Source organism: Coregonus clupeaformis, chromosome 27, assembly GCF_020615455.1.
Source record: "Coregonus clupeaformis isolate EN_2021a chromosome 27, ASM2061545v1, whole genome shotgun sequence".
Lineage (NCBI taxonomy): Eukaryota > Metazoa > Chordata > Actinopteri > Salmoniformes > Salmonidae > Coregonus > Coregonus clupeaformis.
Genome location: NC_059218.1, coordinates 45570030 through 45593607, shown reverse-complemented (window position 1 = coordinate 45593607; position 23578 = coordinate 45570030). Strand labels below are relative to the sequence as shown.

At 45.7% G+C, this 23578-nt stretch overlaps 1 protein-coding gene across 1 annotated transcript in view; it reads right to left on the bottom strand.

The window, feature by feature from the left end:
- Nucleotides 1-23578, bottom strand: part of LOC121541348 (reticulon-4 receptor-like 1) — a 204316-nt gene that overhangs the window by 19983 nt on the left and 160755 nt on the right. The window lies entirely within an intron of this gene.

The window sequence follows — 23578 nt, the reverse complement described above, 5'->3', positions numbered from 1 at the left end:
TTTCTCTCTCTCTCTCTCGCTCTCTCTCTCTCTCTCTCTTTCCCTCGCTCTCTCGTCCCCTCTCTCTCTCTCTCTCTCTTTCCCCTCTCACTCTCTTTCTCTCTCTCTCTCTCTCTCTCTCTCTCTCATCTTTTTCCTCCCTCAGTCTTTCTCTTTCTTTCTTTCTTTCTTTCTTTCTTTCTTTCTTTCTTTCTTTCTTTCTTTCTTTCTTTCTTTCTTTCTTTCTTTCTTTCTTTCTTTCTTTCTTTCTTTCTTTCTTTACATTTCTACCACTTTCCCCATCTGTTTGCTTCCATTTTACCATCTAACTCTGCCCCACTCCTCTCTCTCTCTCCATCCCTTCCTCCTTATTCCCCTCTCTCCATCTCTCTCTCTCTCTCTCTAGCTGTAGGGGTGGATGTAGGGCAGTATGTTACTGTTATGACCCTACTGTAGGGGCTTTATGCATGACATTATCCTCCTCTCCTCATCTCTCCACCTCTACCTTATCTATCCATCTAGACCGCCCTCTTTCCTTCACACATCCACACTCCCTTCCTCCAAGTTGTTTTATTTCTGTTCTTTTAAAGTCTTATCTCCCTGTGCTGGCTACACACTCTACTACTGTGTGTTAATTGAGTATGAAGCTGCTATTTTCTGTGTGTGTGTGTGTGTGTGTGTGCATGTGTGGCGACTCATTTTCTCTATGGCTAATTGATTTAAACATGTAGCCCACATCCGATCCAAACAAACACACTTCTCTGCCTCTCCCTTCATCATTGAGCTGCTTTCCCGCACCTCTCATTCCACAAGAGACAGAGAGCTGATAATATAACACTTGAAATTTTCTTTTTCAAACCTTTGTGAGTGCAATGTTTACTGTTAATTTCTAATCATCGTTTGTTGATCTTGTTTTGCGTCTTCTCACTTTTGTTTATTGTTTATTTCACATGCCATGCCAATAAAGCCCATTTTAATTGAATTGTGATTGTTGTGGTCTCATCGTTTGAACACAGAATAGTCATTTTTCTCTGGAAAGAAAATACACGCAGGTACGTGCACACATGTGCACGCACACATACACGCACTCATGCACACACACACACACACACAAACTTGTTTTCGTGAAATGTCAGGACTTTTTGGAGGGTAGAAATGTTTGACCATTAAAAATCTAATTTTCCTTAATCCCTAACCCTTAACCTAACCCTAATACCAAAAATTTATTAAAAAAATAACCCTAACCTTAAACCCAAAACCCTAATCCTTAAGCTTAAAATTGCATTGGACAAATTCAGGACTTGAAAAAAGTCCTAACTTTTCAGGACATTCGGACGAAATCTTAGGACATTGGGAAACAAGTGATCATGTAGGAAAACAAGTACACACACATGCACACACACACACACACACACACACACACACACACATACACACACACACACACACACACACACACACACACACACACACACACACACACATTCCTGGAATGTGTAGTTAGGAATGCGATTGCATTGGAGCTTTTTTGGAATTTTGGCGTGAATCTGAATGGCCCTGAGTAGGATACAGATTCTAACACAATGCTTTTCCTGAGTGGAGAGTGGGATAGAAGAAGAATAGGGGGAGAAGAGAGGGATAGCGGGATGGTAGGAAGAGAGGTGGAAAGAAGGAGGTGGGGGAACGAGGGATAGAGTGACAGAAGGAGGAAAGGGATAGGGGGGAGAGTCGAAGAAGGAGGAAATGTAACATCCTTTAGACTTTTAAACTATCTATGTACTCCTATATAATACATCTCATTCATATCAAACATCAATCATACATCATTCATACATCAATCGTACATCATTCATACATCAATCATAGATCATTCATACAGTGCATTTGGAAAGTATTCAGACCCCTTGACTTTTTTTTCCATTTTGTTACGTTATAGCCTTATTCTAAAATGGATTAAATTGTTTTATTTTCCTCATCAATCTACACAAAATACCCCACAATGGAAAATCAAAAACTGGTTTTTAGACCTTTTTGCAAATGTATAAAACTTAAAAACTTAAATATAACATTTACATAAGTATTCAGACCCTTTACTCAGTACTTTGTTTAAGCACCTTTGGCAGTGATTACAGACTCAAATCTTATTGGGTATGACGCTACAAGCTTGGCACACCTGTATTTGGGGAGTTTCTCCCATTCTTCTCTGCAGATCCTCTCAAGCTCTGTCAGGTTGGATAGGGAGCGTCGCTGCACAGCTATTTTCAAATCTCTCCAGAGATGTTTGTTCGGATTCAAGTCTGGGCTCTGGCTGGGTAACTCAAGGACATTCAGAGACTTGTCCCGAAGCCACTCCTGCATTGTCATAGCTGTGTACTTAGGGTTGTTGTCCTGTTGGAAGGTGAACCTTCGCTCAGTCTGAGGTCCTGAGCGCTCTGGAGCAGGTTTTCCTCAAGGATCTCTCTGTACTTTGCTCCATTTATCTTTCCCTCGATCCTGACTAGTCTCCCAGTCCCTGCCGCTGAAAAACATCCCCACAGCATGATGCTGCCACCACCATGCTTCACCGTAGGGATGGTGCCAGGTTTCCTCCAGATGTAATGCTTGACATTCAGGCCAAAGAGTTCAATCTTGGTTGGTCTGAGAGTCTTTAAGGTGCCTTTTGGCAAACTCCAAGCGGGCTGTCATGTGCCTTTTACTGAGGAGTGGCTTCCGTCTGGCCACTCTACCATAAAGGCCTGATTGGTGGAGTGCTGCAGAGATGGTTGTCCTTCTGGAAGGTTCTCCCATCTCCACAGAGGAATTCAGCAGCTCTGTCAAAATGACCATCGGGTTCTTGGTCACCTCCCTGACCAAGGCCCTTCTCCCCCGATTGCTCAGTTTGGCCGGGGGGCCAGCACTAGGAAGAGTTTTGGTGGTTCCAAACTTCTTCCATTTAAGAATGATGGAGACCACTGTGTTTTTGGGGACCTTCAATGCTGCAGAAATGTTTTGTTACCCTTCCCCAGATCTGTGCCTTGACACAATCCTGTCTCGGAGCTCTACGGACAATTCCTTCGACCTCATGGCTTGGTTTTTGCTCTGACATTCACTGTCAACTGTGGACCTTATATAGACAGGTGTGTGCATTTCCAAATCATGTCCAATCAATTGAATTTACCACAGATATATTCCAATCAAGTTGTAGAAACATCTCAAGGATGATCAATAGAAACAGGATGCACTTGAGCTCAATTTCTTGTCTCATAGCAAAGGGTCTGAATACTTACATAAATAAGATATTTCAGTTTTTAATTTTATATACATTTGCAAACATTTCTAAAAACGTGTTTTTGCTTTGTCATTATAGTGTATTGTGTGTAAATTGATGAGGAACATGTTATATTTAATCAATTTTAGAATAAGGCTGTAACGTAACAAAGTGTGGAAAAAGTCAAGGGGTCTGAATAATTTTGAATGCATACAGTGTGGGAAAAAAGTATTTGATCCCCTGCTGATAGTTACGTTTGCCCACTGACAAAGAAATGATCAGTCTATAATTTTAATGGTAGGTTTATTTGAACAGTGAGAGACAGAATAACAACAAAAAAATCCAGAAAAACGCATGTCAAAAATGTTATAAATTGATTTGCATTTTAATGAGGGAAATAAGTATTTGACCCCGTCTCAATCAGAAAGATTTCTGGCTCCCAGGTGTCTTTTATACAGGTAACGAGCTGAGATTAGGAGCACACTCTTAAAGGGAGTGCTCCTAATGTCAGCTTGTTACCTGTATAAAAGACACCTGTCCACAGAAGCAATCAATCAATCAGATTCCAAACTCTCCACCATGGCCAAGACCAAAGAGCTCTCCAAGGATGTCAAGGACAAGATTGTAGACCTACACAAGGCTGGAATGGGCTACAAGTCCATCGCCAAGCAGCTTGGTGAGAAGGTGACAACAGTTGGTGCGATTATTCGCAAATGGAAGACACACAAAATAACTGTCAATCTCCCTCGGCCTGGGGCTCCATGCAAGATCTCACCTCGTGGAGTTGCAATGATCATGAGAACGGTGAGGAATCAGCCCAGAACTACACGAGAGGATCTTGTCAAAGATCTCAAGGCAGCTGGGACCATAGTCACCAAGAAAACAATTGGTAACACACTACGCCGTGAAGGACTGAAATCCTGCAACGCCCGCAAGGTCCCCCTGCTCAAGAAAGCACATATACAGGCCCGTCTGAAGTTTGCCAATGAACATCTGAATGATTCAGAGGAGAACTGGGTGAAATTGTTGTGGTCAGATGAGACCAAAATCGAGCTCTTTGGCATCAACTCAACTCGCCGTGTTTGGAGGAGGAGGAATGCTGCCTATGACCTCAAGAACACCATCCCCACCGTCAAACATGGAGGTGGAAACATTATGCTTTGGGGGTGTTTTTCTGCTAAGGGGACAGGACAACTTCACTGCATCAAAGGGACGATGGACGGGGCCATGTACAGTGGGGAAAAAAATTATTAGTCAGCCACCAATTGTGCAAGTTCTCCCACTTAAAAAGATGAGAGAGGCCTGTAATTTTCATCATAGGTACACGTCAACTATGACAGACAAAATGAGAAAAAAAAAATCCAGATAATCACATTGTAGGATTTTTTATGAATTTATTTGCAAATTATGGTGGAAAATAAGTATTTGGTCAATAACAAAAGTTTCTCAATACTTTGTTATATACCCTTTGTTGGCAATGACACAGGTCAAACGTTTTCTGTAAGTCTTCACAAGGTTTTCACACACTGTTGCTGGTATTTTGGCCCATTCCTCCATGCAGATCTCCTCTAGAGCAGTGATGTTTTGGGGCTGTCGCTGGGCAACACAGACTTTCAACTCCCTCCAAAGACTTTCTATGGGGTTGAGATCTGGAGACTGGCTAGGCCACTCCAGGACCTTGAAATGCTTCTTACGAAGCCACTCCTTCATTGCCCGGGCGGTGTGTTTGGGATCATTGTCATGCTGAAAGACCTAGCCACGTTTCATCTTCAATGCCCTTGCTGATGGAAGGAGGTTTTCACTAAAAATCTCACGATACATGGCCCCATTCATTCTTTCCTTTACACGGATCAGTCGTCCTGGTCCCTTTGCAGAAAAACAGCCCCAAAGCATGATGTTTCCACCCCCATGCTTCACAGTAGGTATGGTGTTCTTTGGATGCAACTCAGCATTCTTTGTCCTCCAAACACGACGAGTTGAGTTTTTACCAAAAAAGTTATATTTTGGTTTCATCTGACCATATGACATTCTCCCAATCCTCTTCTGGATCATCCAAATGCACTCTAGCAAACTTCAGACGGGCCTGGACATGTACTGGCTTAAGCAGGGGGACACGTCTTGCACTGCAGGTTTGAGTCCCTGGCGGCGTAGTGTGTTACTGATGGTAGGCTTTGTTACTTTGGTCCCAGCTCTCTGCAGGTCATTCATTAGGTCCCCCCGTGTGGTTCTGGGATTTTTCCTCACCGTTCTTGTGATCATTTTGACCCCACGGGGTGAGATCTTGCGTGGAGCCCCAGATCGAGGGAGATTATCAGTGGTCTTGTATGTCTTCCATTTCCTAATAATTGCTCCCACAGTTGATTTCTTCAAACCAAGCTGCTTACCTATTGCAGATTCAGTCTTCCCAGCCTGGTGCAGGTCTACAATTTTGTTTCTGGTGTCCTTTGACAGCTCTTTGGTCTTGGCCATAGTGGAGTTTGGAGTGTGACTGTTTGAGGTTGTGGACAGGTGTCTTTTATACTGATAACAAGTTCAAACAGGTGCCATTAATACAGGTAACGAGTGGAGGTCAGAGAAGCCTCTTAAAGAAGAAGTTACAGGTCTGTGAGAGCCAGAAATCTTGCTTGTTTGTAGGTGACCAAATACTTATTTTCCACCATAATTTGCAAATAAATTCATAAAAAATCCTACAATGTGATTTTCTGGATTTTTTTTCCTCAATTTGTCTGTCATAGTTGACGTGTACCTATGATGAAAATTACAGGCCTCTCTCATCTTTTTAAGTGGGAGAACTTGCACAATTGGTGGCTGACTAAATACTTTTTTTCCCCACTGTACTTTCAAATCTTGGGTGAGAACCTCCTTCCCTCAGCCAGGGCATTGAAAATGGGTCGTGGATGGGTATTCCAGCATGACAATGACCCAAAACACACGGCCAAGGCAACAAAGGAGTGGCTCAAGAAGAAGCACATAAAGGTCCTGGGGTGGCCTAGCCAGTCTCCAGACCTTAATCCCATAGAAAATCTGTGGAGGGAGCTGAAGGTTCGAGTTGCCAAACGTCAGCCTCGAAATCTTAATGACTTGGAGAAGATCTGCAAAGAGGAGTGGGACAGAATCCCTCCTGAGATGTGTGCAAACCTGGTGGCCAACTACAAGAAAGGTCTGACCTCTGTGACTGCCAACAAGGGTTTTGCCACCAAGTACTAAGTCATGTTTTGCAGAGGGGTCAAATACTTATTTCCCTCATTAAAATGCAAATCAATTGATAACATTTTTGACATGCGTTTTTCTGGATTTTGTTGTTGTTATTCTTTCTCTCACTGTTCAAATAAACCTACCATTAAAATTATAGACTGATCATGTCTTTGTCAGTGGGCAAACGTACAAAATCAGCAGGGGATCAAATACTTAATTCCCTCACTGTACAAGCTTTTTAGTATGGAGACTGCAATGAACATTCCCTTTGGGACCACCCATACCATATGCATGCATTTCTCTAAGTCTCTTTAGAGTCTGCTAGAATGGCTTATGTGACCGACCAACTCGATTCGGTCTTATGTAGCAAGATTTTAAATTGTGTTTTTTACATTGGATAAAAGTAGAGAGTCAGAGCAAAAAAATAGTATATCATACACTACAGTTGAGGAACAATGGGAAAGTAATTCTGCTTTGAAAGATGATAAACTTGTAACCTCACTTTTGAGAAAATGGCTTTTGAATGTTTTAGTACACCTACTGGTGAGCTCTTCTTTGTCTACTCCAATTCAGCATCGTTCACACCCTCTAAAGCCCCACCCATCTCTTTAAGGATTCACATGTGAGGCCATGTACCATGTACTTCCAGACACAAATGAGAGAACAGCTCACTCTGACCATTTTATTCGCAGAGCTGGTTAGGCTGTTTTTATGTTATCGAGAGCATTGGTGACTCCAACTGTGCTGCTGGAAACAATTTAATTATGCTTTTTTGCCAATGTTTACTGACACCAGCCATATTCAACGGGTGTTGAGCGTTCGTAAATTTGTCAGTTATTCTGCGATCTGGCACACTCAGATGAGAGTGCTCTGAAATCAGAGTAGATAGCCTGAGTGAATTTACCAGCTACGTCTATCGACAGTTGTCGCAGTGACATCATGAAAATCTATTGAAATGGTTACTTGCATAGTAGTGGAGTCTTTTGTTTGGACATGTAGCTAGCTAGCTAAACAATGAACCATAATGCCAACTCATAACGTTACTACCCTGCATGAATCTGCAGGTAGCTAACCAACCAGCTTCAATGTTAGCTAGCTAACATTAGGCTATAACTAGCAATGCAAATGGCTCTGAGATACGAATAATATAACTACACACAGATCATACACATAACGTTAGCTAGCGAGCGAGCCAGCTAACGTTAGCTAGCTAACAGTACACTTTAACTTGAAATGAAAATGACTTTCTGATAAAATAAAAAATGTGTCATATCTGAAAATGTAACTAGCTAGACTATCTTACCCATATACATGGATAGACGCTTCTCCCTCTCTGTCACGGATGCCATGGTTGCCCTTAGTTTGAGGATGTAATCCGGAGACAGGTGTTTTATACAACAGCCTTCTGTGTGTTCTCTTTTCGACTCCGTCTGCATTTATGCAATCAAACGCCAGAATTTTCTCCATCTCCTTAGCTATCATACTCTAATTCCACTGATTTCAATACTCGGTCCTCCAGAAAGTGGAGAGCAACACTTATGTAGTTATACTACGTGATATCTTTCAAAAAAGCAGCTTAGAAAGGATTACCTACACATTTTGACCAGCTCATGTTATAGACACGCTCCCTTCTTTTCCTCTCTTCTCCTCCCATCATCCATCCTACTTTACCTGACGGAGAAAGCTGTGCTACATGGCAGACCAATCCGAACTCATCTCTCGGCATCTCCAGTCCGTTCATTATCTCCGGCAATCATGGCTAGCGGTAAGGTTGCTGTCTTTTTCTGTGGCTAAACCAACTAGGTTCGTAATTTAACAATTGTATTTGTATTTACAGATGGCATACACTTTTGTTATTAAGGCACATGAAAGTTCACTTGTTCCAGAAGGCATTTATGCAAAAAAAATGCATTTTGAAAATGTAAAAAAAGTTTACGTTCAATTGGCTCTCCTGTGAAGTAGTGACGCGCGACATATGCCTAGTTTCCTGAAATGAGTCACATATATACAATCTTACCTGCTTCAACAACAACAACAACAACAACAACAACAACAGCAACACACATGTCAAGCTGATTCAGAGTATGACTATGGCAACGTTTTTTTCGCTCGATATCTCTCCTTCTTACTGTGGCCCTCCACACTCTCTCTTTCTCTTTCTCTCTCTCACTTCTCTTTCTCTCTCCTTTCTCTCTCCTCTCTCTAACCCCCCCCCCACACCCATCTCTCTCCATCTCTCTCCCTTCCCTTCACACACACAAACGCACGCACACACAAACACACACGTCACAACAACTCTACCTTGTCAATCACAGACACCAAAGAGACTGTCCTGTTCTATCAACAACCTGATGTAAGAAACTGTCAATCACATACCCACACACACGTATTCACGCACACACACAGAGTGAGGAAGGTAGGGAGGCACACACACAGAGGGAGGAAGGTAGGGAGGCACACACACAGAGGGAGGAAGGTAGGGAGGCACACACACAGAGGGAGGAAGGTAGGGAGGCACACACACAGAGGGAGGAAGGTAGGGAGGCACACACACAGAGGGAGGAAGGTAGGGAGGCACACACACAGGGGGAGGAAGGTAGGGAGGGAGGCACACACACAGAGGGAGGGAAGGTAGGGAGGCACACACACAGAGGGAGGAAGGTAGGGAGGCACACACACAGAGGGAGGAAGGTAGGGAGGCACACACACAGAGGGAGGAGGGGGGTAGGGAGGCACACACACAGAGGGAGGAGGAGGGGTCGGGAGGCACACACACAGAGGGAGGAGGAGGGTAGGGAGGCACACACACAGAGGGAGGAAGGTAGGGAGGCACACACAAAGGGGGAGGAAGGTAGGGAAGCACACACACAGAGGGAGGAAGGTAGGGAGGCACACACACAGAGGGAGGAGGAGGGTAGGGAGGCACACACACAGAGGGAGGAAGGTAGGGAGGCACACACACAGAGGGAGGAAGGTAGGGAGGCACACACACAGAGGGAGGAGGAGGGTAGGGAGGCACACACACAGAGGGAGGAAGGTAGGGAGGCACACACAAAGGGGGAGGAAGGTAGGGAGGCACACACACAGAGGGAGGAAGGTAGGGAGGCACACACACAGAGGGAGGAAGGTAGGGAGGCACACACACAGAGGGAGGAAGGTAGGGAGGCACACACACAGAGGGAGGAAGGTAGGGAGGCACACACACAGAGGGAGGAAGGTAGGGAGGCACACACACAGAGGGAGGAAGGTAGGGAGGCACACACACAGAGGGAGGAGGAGGGTAGGGAGGCACACACACAGAGGGAGGAAGGTAGGGAGGCACACACACAGAGGGAGGAAGGTAGGGAGGCACACACACAGAGGGAGGAAGGTAGGGAGGCACACACACAGAGGGAGGAGGAGGGTAGGGAGGCACACACACAGAGGGAGGAGGAGGGTAGGGAGGGAGGCACACAGAGGGAGGAAGGTAGGGAGGCACACACACAGAGGGAGGAAGGTAGGGAGGCACACACACAGAGGGAGGAGGCGTTTGGGAAGGGGGGGAAGGGGTGGCGATGTCACAGCTTTCTCCATCAGGTAAAGAAGGATGGATGATGGGAGGAGAAGAGAGGAAAAGAAGGGAGCGTGTCTAAACTCTTTCATCAGTCATTGTGCCTCTCTTATCTAAAGGCCATTACTGTCTGGAACTCCTTTCTCTCCTCCTTTCTACTCTCTCCATCTCTACCCTTCTATCCATCACCCTTTTCTCTGCCCACCCCACTTTTAAGTCCATCATGAAACATCAAACTCTCTCTCTCTCTCCATTTCTACCCTCTCTCTCTCTCTCTCTCTCTCTCTCTCTCTCTCTCTCTCTCTCTCTCTCTCTCTCTCTCTCTCTCTCTCTCTCTCTCTCTCTCTCTCTCTCTCTCTCTCTCTCTCTCTCTCTCTCTCTTTATGCCTTGACAAGGACAGACAGAACAGTGGCAGAAAAAGGGACTATTTTTCATAATTTCTATTCTCCTCTTGTTATCTCTCTCTCCGTCTCTCTCCATCACTCTCGCGCCTGCTTTCTACACACCCCACACACTCTCTTCACTTTTCCCATTTCCCCATTTCCAGCAAACCTTTGTGCTCTCTCTGCCTCTCCCTCTCTTTCTCTCTCTGCCTCTTTCCATCTCTGCCTCACTTTTTCACTCTCTCTGCCTCTTGACTGCTCTCTCTCTCTCTCTCTCTCTCTCTCTCTCTCTCTCTCTCTCTCTCTCTCTCTCTCTCTCTCTCTCTCTCTCTCTCTCTCTCTCTCTCTCTCTCTCTCTCTCTCTCTCTCTCTCACATCCAGGAAATTGCCTCTCCAACAAAAGCAGTCATGGTTGAACCCCAGAAGCCCATCACTAACAGGATGTAGCAGACCTCCTAGGCTGCGTCCCAAACGGCACCCTAGTGCCTTTAAAGAGCACAGGGCCCATATGGCTCTGCTCAAAGGTAGTGCACCAGAAAGGGAATAGGAGCCCATTTGGGACGCAACCCAAGTACACACTAGTTCAATTCAAGGCTACAGCAGAGAAAAGAATGGTACAGTTTGTACCTTAACTCTCCCTGTAAGTGGGCTACAGCACTCTACACTACAACTACAACATGGTTTTCTGCTCAATCACACACACAGAAACACACACAGAAACACACACAGAAACATGCACAGAAACACACACAGAAACACACACAGAAACACACACAGAAACACACACAGAAACACGCACAGAAACACGCACAGAAACACACAGAGAAACACACACAGAAACACACACAGAAACATGCACAGAAACACGCACAGAAACACACACAGAAACAAACACAGAAACACACACAGAAACACACACAGAAACACACACAGAAACACACACAGAAACACACACAGAAACACACACAGAAACATGCACAGAAACATGCACTTGTAATCACACAGAATAAGGAATAGAGTACACATGCACACACAAGCATATGCACAGAAGCAAGGACACACTCTACTATTTCTCACGCCAGCTTTTGAGAGAGAGAGAGAGAGGGTGAGAGAGAGGGCAAGAGAGAGAGAGAGAGAGAGAGAGAGAGAGAGAGAGAGAGAGAGAGAGAGAGAGAGAGTGTCACACCCTGGCTCTGGGGACTCTATATGTTGAGCCAGGGTGTGTAGATTCTATGTATTCTAGTTCTGTGTTGTAGGTCTATGTGTTCTATTTCTATGTTGGCCAGTGTGGTTCTCAATCAGAGGCAACGAGTGTCAGCTGTGGCTGGTTGTCTCTGATTGGGAACCATATTTAAAAAGTCTGTTTTCCATTCGTGTTTGTGGGATCTTGTTCCGTTTGGGTTGTGTTTACCGTAGGACGTCACGTTTTCGTTTTGTTGTTTTGTTCGTGCATTCATTAATTAAATAAATATGTTCGTTCATCACGCTGCGCCTTGGTCTACTCCATATAACGATCGTGACAGAAGATCCCACCATACCAGGACCAAGCAGTGTGTCCAGGAGCAGGCAGCCTGGACGTGGGAGCAAATATTGGACGGGCAGGGGTCCTGGACCTGGGAGGAAATCCAGGCCGGGATGGATCGCCGTCCATGGAGTGAGACGGTAGAGGCGCGACGGAGAGAGGAGCAACGGCGTCAACAGTGTCGTCGTCGGACGGACGAGAGGCAACCCCAAAAAATTTTTAGGGCGGGGCATACGGCATGGGCGACGGGGCAGCAGGAGGCAGCTACAGGGCGTATTAGGAGGTTAGGTGAGGAGGCCACCAGGTTAAGGGGGCTATTGGTGCAGAGGGAGCAGGAGTTAGTGGTGCAGAGGGTAGAGTTACTGGAGGCGATAAGGGAGAAGGTGAGAATAGAGGCACGGCGAGAGGAACTAGGTAGGCAGCTGAGGGAGCGGAGGGTTATGACGAAACCCAGTCCCGCTCCTCACACCAAGCAAGTGGTGTGCGTCACCAGTCCGGTCCGGCCCGTTCCTGCTCCCCGCACTAAGTTAATGGTGCGCGTCGCCAGTCCGGCCCGGCCTGTTCCTGCCCCTCGCACCAAGCCTAAGGTGCGCGTCGCCAGCCCGGCCCGACCTGTTCCTGCTCCTCGCACCAAGCCTACGGTGCGCGTCGCCAGCCAGGCCCGGCCTGTTCCTGCTCCCCGCACCAAGCCTACGGTGCGCGTCGCCAGCCCGGCCCGGCCTGTTCCTGCTCCCCGCACCAAGCCTACGGTGCGCGTCGCCAGTCCGGCCCGGCCTGTTCCTGCTCCCCGCACCAAGCCAATGGTGCGCGTCGCCAGCCCGGCCCGGCCTGTTCCTGCCCCTCGCACCAAGCCTACGGTGCGCGTCGCCAGCCCGGCCCGGCCTGTTCCTGCCACTCGCACCAAGCCTACGGTGCGCGTCGCCAGCCCGGCCCGGCCTGTTCCTGCCACTCGCACCAAGCCTACGGTGTGCGTCGCCAGCCCGGCCCGGCCTGTTCCTGCCACTCGCACCAAGCCTATGGTGCGCGTCGCCAGCCCGGCCCGGCCTGTTCCTGCCACTCGCACCAAGCCTACAGTGCGCGTCGCCAGCCCGGCCCGGCCTGTTCCTGCCACTCGCACCAAGCCAGGGGTGCGAGTCGTCAGCCCGGCCCGGCCTGTTCCTGCCACTCGCACCAAGCCAGGGGTGCGAGTCGTCAGCCCGGTAAGGCCCGTTGCTGCTCCACGCACCAAACCAGGGGTGCGCATCGTCAGCCCGGTCCGGCCCGTTCCTGCTCCACGCACCAAGCCAGGGGTGTGCGTCGTCAGTCCGGCACAACCCGTGCCTGGGTCACCGGTGCCTGGTCAGGTACCGGTCAGCTGCTCCACACCGGAGCTGAAGCAATCCGCTCCTACGATGTCCAGTCCAGCTCCAGCCAGCGGGGCCAGACCGGACCAGGGGCGCTACGGGGGGAGTATTGAAGGGTGGTGGTCAAGCCCGGAGCCGGAACCGCCTCCGAGGAGGAATGCCCACCCAGCCCTCCCCTGGTTTGTCTATGTTGAGGCGCGGTCGCAGTCCGCGCCTTTGGGGGGGGGGTACTGTCACACCCTGGCTCTGGGGACTCTATATGTTGAGCCAGGGTGTGTAGATTCTATGTATTCTAGTTCTGTGTTGTAGGTCTATGTGTTCTATTTCTATGTTGGCCAGTGTGGTTCTCAATCAGAGGCAACGAGTGTCAGCTGTGGCTGGTTGTCTCTGATTGGGAACCATATTTAAACAGTCTGTTTTCCATTCGTGTTTGTGGGATCTTGTTCCGTTTGGGTTGTGTTTACCGTAGGACGTCACGTTTTCGTTTTGTTGTTTTGTTCGTGCATTCATTAATTAAATAAATATGTTCGTTCATCACGCTGCGCCTTGGTCTACTCCATATAACGATCGTGACAGAGAGAGAGAGAGAGAAACAGAGAGTACACAGTGGCAGAATACCTGACCACTGTGACTAACCCAAACTTAAGGAAAGCTTTGACTATGTACAGACTCAGTGAGCATAGCCTTGCTATTGAGTAAGGCTGCCGTAGGCAGACCTGACTCTCAAGAGAAGACAGGCTATGTGCTACACACTGCCCACAAAATGAGGTGGAAACTGAGCTGCACTTCCTCACCTCCTGCCAAATGTATGAATATTATTAGAGACAAATATTTCCCTCAGATTACACAGACCCACAAAGAATTTGAAAACAAACCCAATTTTGATAAATTCCCATTTCTATTGGGTGAAATACCACAGTGTGCCATCACAGCAGCAAGATCTGTGACCTGTTGCCACAAGAAAAGGGCAACCAGTGAAGAACAAACACCATTGTAAATACAACCCATATTTATGTTTATTTACAGTGGGGAAAAAAAGTATTTAGTCAGCCACCAATTGTGTAAGTTCTCCCACATAAAAAGATGAGAGAGGCCTGTAATTTTCATCATAGGTACACGTCAACTATGACAGACAATTTGAGAAAAAAAATTCCAGAAAATCACTGTGTAGGATTTTTAATGAATTTATTTGCAAATTATGGTGGAAAATAAGTATTTGGTCACCTACAAACAAGCAAGATTTCTGGCTCTCACAGACCTGTAACTTCTTATTTAAGAGGCTCCTCTGTCCTCCACTCGTTACCTGTATTAATGGACTTGTTATCAGTATAAAAGACACCTGTCCACAACCTCAAACAGTCACACTCCAAACTCCACTATGGCCAAGACCAAAGAGCTGTCAAAGGACACCAGAAACAAAATTGTAGACCTGCACCAGGCTGGGAAGACTTAATCTGCAATAGGTAAGCAACTTGGTTTGAAGAAATCAACTGTGGGAGCAATTATTAGGAAATGGAAGACATACAAGACCACTGATAATCTCCCTCGATCTGGGGCTCCACGCAAGATCTCACCCCGTGGGGTCAAAATTATCACAAGAACGGTGAGCAAAAATCCCAGAACCACACGGGGGGACTTAGTGAATGACCTGCAGAGAGCTGGGACCAAAGTAACAAAGCCTACCATCAGTAACACACTACGCTGCCAGGGACTCAAATCCTGCAGTGCAAGACGTGTCCCCCTGCTTAAGCCAGTACATGTCCAGGCCCGTCTGAAGTTGACTAGAGTGCATTTGGATGATCCAGAAGAGGATTGGGAGAATGTCATATGGTCAGATGAAACCAAAATAGAACTTTTTGGTAAAAACTCAACTCTTCGTGTTTGGAGGACAAATAATGCTGAGTTGCATCCAAAGAACACCATACCTACTGTGAAGCATGGGGGTGGAAACATCATGCTTTGGGGCTGTTTTTCTGCAAAGGGACCAGGACGACTGATCCGTGTAAAGGAAAGAATGAATGGGGCCATGTATCGTGAGATTTTGAGTGAAAACCTCCTTCCATCAGCAAGGGCATTGACGATGAAACGTGGCTGGGTCTTTCAGCATGACAATGATCCCAAACACACCGCCCGGGCAACGAAGGAGTGGCTTCGTAATAAGCATTTCAAGGTCCTGGAGTGGCCTAGCCAGTCTCCAGATCTCAACCCCATAGAACATCTTTGGAGGGAGTTGAAAGTCTGTGTTGCCCAGTGACAGCCCCAAAACATCACTGCTCTAGAGGAGATCTGCATGGAGGAATGGGCCAAAATACCAGCAACAGTGTGTGAAAACCTTGTGAAGACTTACAGAAAACGTTTGACCTGTGTCATTGCCAACAAAGGGTATATAACAAAGTATTGAGAAACTTTTGTTATTGACCAAATACTTATTTTCCACCATAATTTGCAAATAAAATCATAAAAAATCCTACAATGTGATTTTCTGGATTTTTTTTCTCATTTTGTCTGTCATAGTTGACGTGTACCTATGATGAAAATTACAGGCCTCTCTCATCTTTTTAAGTGGGAGAACTTGCACAATTGGTGGCTGACTAAATACTTTTTTCCCCCACTGTATTTTCCCTTTCGTACTTTAACTATTTGCACATAATATGATATTTGAAATGTCTTTATTCTTTTGGAACTTTTGTGAGTGTAATGTTTACTGTACATTTTTTTATTGTTTATTTCACTTTTGTTTATTATCTATTTCACTTGCTTTGGCAATGTTAACATACGTTTCCCACGCCAATAAAACCCTTAAATTGAATTGAATTGAATTGAGAGAGAGAGAGAGTGAGAGAGAGAGAGAGAGAGAGCGAGAGAGAGGGCAAACAACTGGTATTAGTGTGATAGAATGGTATGGGCCGGTATGCTTTCTCTCTTCTCCACTCATCTTCCCAACTGTACTCTCTGTCCCTAGACCGGAGGGTTGAAGGAGGGAGAGCGAAAAAGAGATAGAGAGAGAGAGAGAGAGAGGAGAGAGAGAGAGGGAAGCAGGGAGAGAGAGAGAGAGATAGGGAGAGGGAGGCAGGGAGAGAGAGAGAGAGAGAGAGAGAGAGAGAGAGAGAGAGAGAGAGAGAGAGAGAGAGAGCGAGAGAGAGAGAGTGAGAGATGGGAGGAGGGGGTAGTTGACATTTTCACTCCTACTAGCAGAAGGCCGGTGGGCACAGGCTGGTAGAGGAGGTAATGAGTGTGTTTGTGTGTATTTTCTTGAGGGCTTCAATAAGCTGGCAGTGAAAATGCCATCTGTAAGGTGCCAAGAACACACACACACACACTCATACACACACACTCTCACACACACACACACACACACAATGGTCATTTTGATTAATCTGCTGCAGGGTTGTGTCAGTAATGTGTCTTTCACTGCACAGAGGTAAAGCATATGCCAGTTCTCTCTCCCTCTCTCTCTACCCATCTCTCCCTCTCTTTCCCTCTGTCTCTACCCCTCTCTCCCACTCTCCCTCTATCTATACCCCTCTCTCCCACTCTCCCTCTCTCTCTACCCCTCTCTCCCACTCTCCCTCTCTCTCTACCCCTCTCTCCCACTCTCCCTCTATCTCCACCCCTCTCTCCCACTCTCCCTCTATCTCCACCCCTCTCTCCCACTCTGCTTCTCCCTCTCTCTCTACCCCTCTCTCCCACTCTCCCTCTCTCTCTACCCCTCTCTCCCACTCTCCCTCTCTCTCTACCCCTCTTTCCCACTCTCCCTCTCCCTCTCTCTCTACCCTCTCCCACTCTATCTCACCCTCTGTCTCTAACCCTCTCTCCCACTCTCTATCTCCCTCTCTAACCCCCCCTCTCTTTCTCCTTTATTTAAAGCCATATGCTGTAGGGCCCACAGCTCTCCATGTGGCCTTTGAAGTATGCTAGATTATAAAAACAAACGTTTGGACAACGTTAAATGAGCTCTGGCAGAAAGGAGGAATGAGACACACACTCGCATCAATACATATACACACATACACACCCACAGAATGCAAGGACAAATGCGCACATACACGCATGCGCACACACACACACAAACACATGCATACACAAGGAACCAAGGACAAACGCACACACATATGCACACATTTGCACACATACACACTACTACCCAATACTTTCATACTGCAAGAGTCGTATTTACAACTACCAACAAGGAATAAGGAGGTGTAAGGAAACTACCACAGAACACTGGCACAAAACACTACATAACCACATTACTCTGGCACATAATACTACATTACCACATGACTCTAGCACATTACACTACATTACCACATTACTCTGGCACATTACCACATTACTCTGGCACATAACACTACATAACTACATTACTCTGGCACATAACACTACATTACCACATGACTCTGGTACATAACACTACATTACCACATTACTCTGGCACATAACACTACATTACCACATGACTCTGGCACATAACACTACATTACCACATGACTCTGGCACATAACACTACATTACCACATGACTCTGGCACATAACACTACATTACCACATGACTCTGGCACATAACACTATATTACCACATGACTCTGGCACATAACACTACATTACCACATGACTCTGGCACATAACACTACATTACCACATGACTCTGGCACATAACACTACATAACTATATTACTCTGGCACATAACACTACATTACCACATGACTCTGGCACATAACACTACATTACCACATGACTCTGGCACATAACACTACATTACCACATGACTCTGGCACATAACACTACATTACCACATGACTCTGGCACATAACACTACATTATCACATGACTCTGGCACATAACACTACATTACCACATGACTCTGGCACATAACACTACATTACCACATGACTCTGGCACATAACACTACATTACCACATGACTCTGGCACATAACACTACATTACCACATGACTCTGGCACATAACACTACATAACTATATTACTCTGGCACATAACACTACATTACCACATGACTCTGGCACATAACACTACATTACCACATGACTCTGGCACATAACACTACATTACCACATGACTCTGGCACATAACACTACATTACCACATGACTCTGGCACATAACACTACATTACCACATGACTCTGGCACATAACACTACATTACCACATGACTCTGGCACATAACACTACATTACCACATGACTCTGGCACATAACACTACATAACTATATTACTCTGGCACATAACACTACATTACCACATGACTCTGGCACATAACACTACATTACCACATGACTCTGGCACATAACACTACATTACCACATGACTCTGGCACATAACACTACATTACCACATGACTCTGGCACATAACACTACATTACCACATGACTCTGGCACATAACACTACATTACCACATGACTCTGGCACATAACACTACATTACCACATGACTCTGGCACATAACACTACATTATCACATGACTCTGGCACATAACACTACATTACCACATGACTCTGGCACATAACACTACATTACCACATGACTCTGGCACATAACACTACATTACCACATGACTCTGGCACATAACACTACATTACCACATGACTCTGGCACATAACACTACATAACTATATTACTCTGGCACATAACACTACATTACCACATGACTCTGGCACATAACACTACATTACCACATGACTCTGGCACATAACACTACATTACCACATGACTCTGGCACATAACACTACATTACCACATGACTCTGGCACATAACACTACATTACCACATGACTCTGGCACATAACACTACATTACCACATGACTCTGGCACATAACACTACATTACCGCATGACTCTGGCACATAACACTACATTACCACATGACTCTGGCACATAACACTACATTACCACATTACTCTGGCACATAACACTACATTACCACATGACTCTGGCACATAACACTACATTACCACATTACTCTGGCACATAACACTACATTACCACATTACTCTGGCACATAACACTACATTACCACATGACTCTGGCACATAACACTACATTACCACATTACTCTGGCACATAACACTACATTACCACATGACTCTGGCACATAACACTACATTACCACATTACTCTGGCACATAACACTACATTAACACATGACTCTGGCACATAACACTACATTACCACATTACTCTGGCACATTGGCAGGAGTGTGATTTGTATAAATTCCACGTTAACAAGGTTGTGTCACCTACTGTGAAGAGCCCTGGGTGAGAGAGGAAAGTTACTGTATGTAGTAATCCTATATCCTTATCTAGAAGGGGCGGCAAGTAGCTTAGTGGTTAAGAGCGTTGTGCCAGTAACCGAAAGGTCGCTGGTTCTAATCCCCGAGCCGTCTAGGTGAAAAATCTGTCGATGTGCCCTTGAGCAAGGCACTTAATCCCAATTGCTCTGGATAAGAGTGTCTGCTAAAATGTAGAAGTGTAAACTTTTCTAATAAGGTTGTGTTTATTTGTCTTAATTAGTTTATTATCCTCTCCCCTCTCAAGTTTGCTGATAACATATTATGAGTCGTCTGGCCTGGTTTCACCTTCCATAATCTCAGGTTTGTTGTTCTGCCCTCCCTCATATCCCCTTCAGCAAATCAGATCATGTCTCTATACTCCTACTTCCTGTTTACAAACAGAAGCTCAAACAGGAAGTACCTGTGACGCACTCCATAGAGAAATGGTCCTTCCGAATCAGAGGCTATGATGCAAAATTGCTTTGCTAGCGCTGACTGGAATATGTTTCGGGACTCCAACGATAGCATTGACGAGCTAACCACCGCCGTCTCGGGCTTCATCAGGAAATGCATCGCCGATGTTGTCCCCACAGTGACGATTTACTGCTTCCCCAATCAAAAGCCCTGGATTAACATCTAGGTTCGTGCTAAACTAAACGACAGAGCTACCGCTCACAGGCAAAAGGACAATATAGGAACAAGATGGAATCCTATTACACCGGCTCTGAAGCTTGGCACATGTGTCAGGGGCTACAGTCCATTACGGATTACAAAGGTAGACCTAGCCGTGATCTATCCAACGATGTCTGTCTACCAGACAAAATCAATGCATTTTATGCACGCTTTGACAAAACAACACTGAGCCATGCATGAGGGTCCCCGCCGTCCCAGAGGACTGGGTGATCTGGCTCTCCGAGGCCAACGTGAGTAAGGTTTTTAATCTGGTCAACACTCACAAGGCCACGGGGCCAGACTGTATTCCAGGGCGCGTTCTTAGAGCATGCGCAGACCAGCTAGCAGGCATCTTCAAAGTCATTTTCAACCTCTCCTTGTCCCAGTCTGTTATCCCCACGTCTCAATCTGACCACCATCATTCCTGTTCCCAATAACTCTATGGCTACCTGCCACATTGACTACCGCCCTGTAGCATTAACATCTGTAATCATGAAGTGCTTTGAAAGGCTGTTAGTGGCACACATCACCTCCATCATCCCAGACACCCTAGATCCACTCCAATTTGCATACCGCCCCAACAATTGCACTCCACACTGCCTTCTCCCACCTGGACAAGAGGAATACCTATGTGAGAATGCTATTCATCGACTACAGCTAAATGTTTAACACCATAGTGCCCTCCAAGCTTGTCACCAAGTTCGGGACCCTGGGACTGAACACCTTCATCTGCAACTGGATCCTGGACTTCCTGACGGGCCGACCCCAGGTGGTGAGAGTAGGCAACAACATCTCTGCCATGCTGACCGTCAACATTGGGCCCCCACAGGGGTGTGTGCTTAGCCCCCTCCTGTACTCCCTGTTTACCCATGATGGTGTGCCACGCACCACTCCAACTTCATCATCAAGTTTGCTGACAACACGACGGCGGTAGGACTGATCACCAATGGCGATGAGACAGTTTACAGGGAGGAGGTCAGAGAACTGGCAGTGTGGTGCCAGGAAAACAATCTCTCCCTCAACATCGGCAAGCCAGGTCCTGAGGCAGCAAAACATCCCCAAACCATCACACTACCACCACCATGCTTGACCTTTGGTATGAGGTTCTTACTGTGGAATGCAGTGTTTGGTTTTCGCCAGGCATGTTGTCCAAAAAGTTATACTTTTGAATAATCTGTCCATAGAACATTCTTCCAAGAGTCCTGATGATCATCCAGGTTCTTCCAGGTGCTTTTTCGCAAACTTGAGTAAATTTTTTGGAAGACACAAGTCCCATTATGTCTGGTGAAAACCAAACACTGCATTCCACAGTAAGAACCTCATACCAACGGTCAAGCATGGTGGCGGTATTGGGATGGTTTGGGATTTGCTGCCTCAGGACCTGGTCGACTTGCCTTAATAGGACACTGTGTTAACAAACCTCCAAACGAGCTTCAATGCCATACAACACTCCTTCAGTAGCCTCCAACTGCTCTTAAACACTAGTAAAACTAAATGCATGCTTTTCAATCGAACGCTGCTGACACCCGCCCACCCGACTAGAATCACCACTCTTGACGGGTCTGACCTAGAGTATGTGGACAACTACAAATACCTAGGTGTCTGGTTAGACTGTAAACTCTCCTTCCAGACTCGCATAAAGAATCTCCAATCCAAAGTTAAATCTAGAATCGGCTTCCTATTTCGCAACAAAGCCTCCTTCACTCATGCTGCCAAACATGCCCTCGTAAAACTGACTATCCTACCGATCCTTGACTTCGGCGATGTCATTTACAAAATAGCCTCCAACACTCTACTCAGCAAATTGGATGTAGTCTATCACAGTGCCATCCGTTTTGTCTCCAAAGCCCCCATACGCTACCCACCACTGTGACCTGTACGCTCTTGTTGGCTGGTCCTCACTACATGTTCGGCGTCAAACCCACTGGCTCCAGGCCATCTATAAATCACTGCTAGGCAAATCCCCGCCTTATCTTAGCTCATTGGTCACCATAGCAGCACCCACCCGTAGTCTGCGCTCCAGCAGGTATATCTCACTGGTCATTCCCAAAGCCAACACCTCCTTTGGCTGCCATTCCTTCCAGTTCTCTGCTGCCAATGACTGGAACGAATTGCAAAAATCTCTGAAGCTGGAGACTCTTATCTCCCCTCACTAACTTTAAGCATCAGTTGTCAGAGCACCTTACCGATCACTGCACCTGTACACAGCCCATCTGAAATTAGCCCACCCAACTACCTCATCCCTATATTGTTATTTATTTTGCTCTTTTGCACCCCAGTATCTCTATTTGCACATAATCTCTTGCACATCTAGCATTCCAGTGTTAATACTATTGTAATTATTTTGCACTATAGCCTATTTATTGCCTTACCTCCATAACTTGCTACATTTGCACACACTGTATATATATTTTCTGTTGTATTTTTGACTTTATGTTTTTTACCCCATATGTAACTCTGTGTTGTTTTTATCGCACTGCTTTGCTTTATCTTGGCCAGGTCGCAGTTGTAAATGAGAACTTGTTCTCAACTGGCTTACCTGGTTAAATAAAGGTGAAATAAAAAAAATAAAAAAATAAAAAATAGAAGGAACCATGAATTCTGCTCTGTATCAGATAATTCTACAGGAGAATGTAAGACCATCATGAAGCAAGACAATGATCCAAAACACACAATCAAGTCTACATGAAATGGCTAAAAAGTAAAACATTTGAAGTTTTGGAATGGCCTAGTCAAAGTCCAGACCAATTCCCAATTGAGATGTTGTGGCAGGACTTGAAACAAGCAGCTCATGCTTGAAAACCCACAAATGTCACTGAGTTAAAGCAGTTCTGCATGCAAGAGTGGGCCAGAATTCCTACACAGCGATGTGAGAGACTGATAAACAACTACAGGAAGCATTTGGTTGCAGTCATTGCAGCTAAAGGTGGCACAACCAGTTACTGAGTGTAGGGGGGCAATTACTTTTTCATACAGGGGAACTGGGTGTTGCATAACTTTGTTAATTAAATAAATAAAATAAGTATACTTTTTGGGGGGTTATTAACTCAGGTTATAATATTCGGTTTTGGTTGAAGATCTGATAACATTCAGTATCAAATATATGCAAAAATAGAGAAAATCATAAAGGGACAATACTTTTTCAGGGTTCCTGTACTAGTATTCTTGTATTATTTAACTGTCATCGTAGTTGTTGTGTGGTTTTTATACTTACTTTTATTTTTATTATATTTTCTATTATCTATATTATTATTATTATTATTATTATTATCACTGCATTGTTGGGAAAGGTAAAAATTTCACTGTACTGTTTTACACCTGTTATATCCTGTATGCTGTATCCTGTATCCTGTATCCTGTATCCTGTGCACGTGGTGAATAAAGTAGGATATTGTTT